Below are 1,112 nucleotides of genomic sequence, written 5' to 3' on the forward strand. Positions count from 1 at the left end.
GAGACAAGAAGAAGAAAGATAAAAATGGGGGAGGGGCGGTGAAATAAACCATAGAAAGATATGAAAGAGATATGAGAGAATAATAAGAGGGAATGTTGATTCAAGGATCCTCCATTCATGTACAATCAATCACACAACTTCATATATGGTTTACATGCATACCACTGAGTTTTAATGTGACTACATGCTCAACACCCAAATCTTTGAATTTAGTTAAATAATATTCTGACCTCTAAATGAAAATAAAGAACCATTAATACTAATCTAAAATGAAACACCCAATTTTATGCATATATTTTGAAGTCATTTAAAATCATATAAATAAATTCAATGCAATGTATGTAAATCCCCTATAAAAATTCTATTGAAGAGTCGTTGGATCAATAAAGTTTATAAAAGGAAAATTAGATACCACAAATTTATACTTCTCACGGAATCATATGCAAAAAAAAGAATGAACGAAACCATGCATTCTCCTTTGGCATCAATCTAAGAGCTCTAAATAATCAAATGACAGATAGCTAAAGGCTAATTTTTATGCAATTATTTATTTCCTTTTTCATTTTTAATTTTGTATATAATTAGCCATTAAAAAAAATGAACAAGCTAAGGCTTTTCATCCATTTATTCTACTATAGATTCAAACGCAGTGAGCCCTTAAAATTCTATTATTTATTTAAAATGAAGATAATTTTAAAATTAAATGCATCTAAAGCTTAAAAAAAAGATTAATATAAATACTATAATAATTAAAAATAACCTCAATATAGTCTTGCATTGAATCACAAAACCTCAACAACATGTGCCAAAGGCTTCACACTATCTCTTGATAAAGGATTTCATAAAACGAAAGAGGACTGAATACCAAATTTCATCCTCCCGCCATCCACTAATTTCCAATGAACGTATGTATATATGGGAAAGTGAACTAGCCATTTTTCAGTCTATTTCTCTGCCTCTAGTTAGATAATTCAAATTCGTAAACTGGAATCGAGAAACATGAGAATCCAGCAGGAAAAAAGAATCAAATACCAGAAAACAATAAAACAATCACACCAACTCCTGTCCTTAAACAATCCCTTGTTCTATCACACTGCAAGAAGTAGAAGACA

Source organism: Phalaenopsis equestris, unplaced genomic scaffold (assembly GCF_001263595.1).
Source record: "Phalaenopsis equestris unplaced genomic scaffold, ASM126359v1 Scaffold000851, whole genome shotgun sequence".
In the NCBI taxonomy this organism is placed as follows: domain Eukaryota; kingdom Viridiplantae; phylum Streptophyta; class Magnoliopsida; order Asparagales; family Orchidaceae; genus Phalaenopsis; species Phalaenopsis equestris.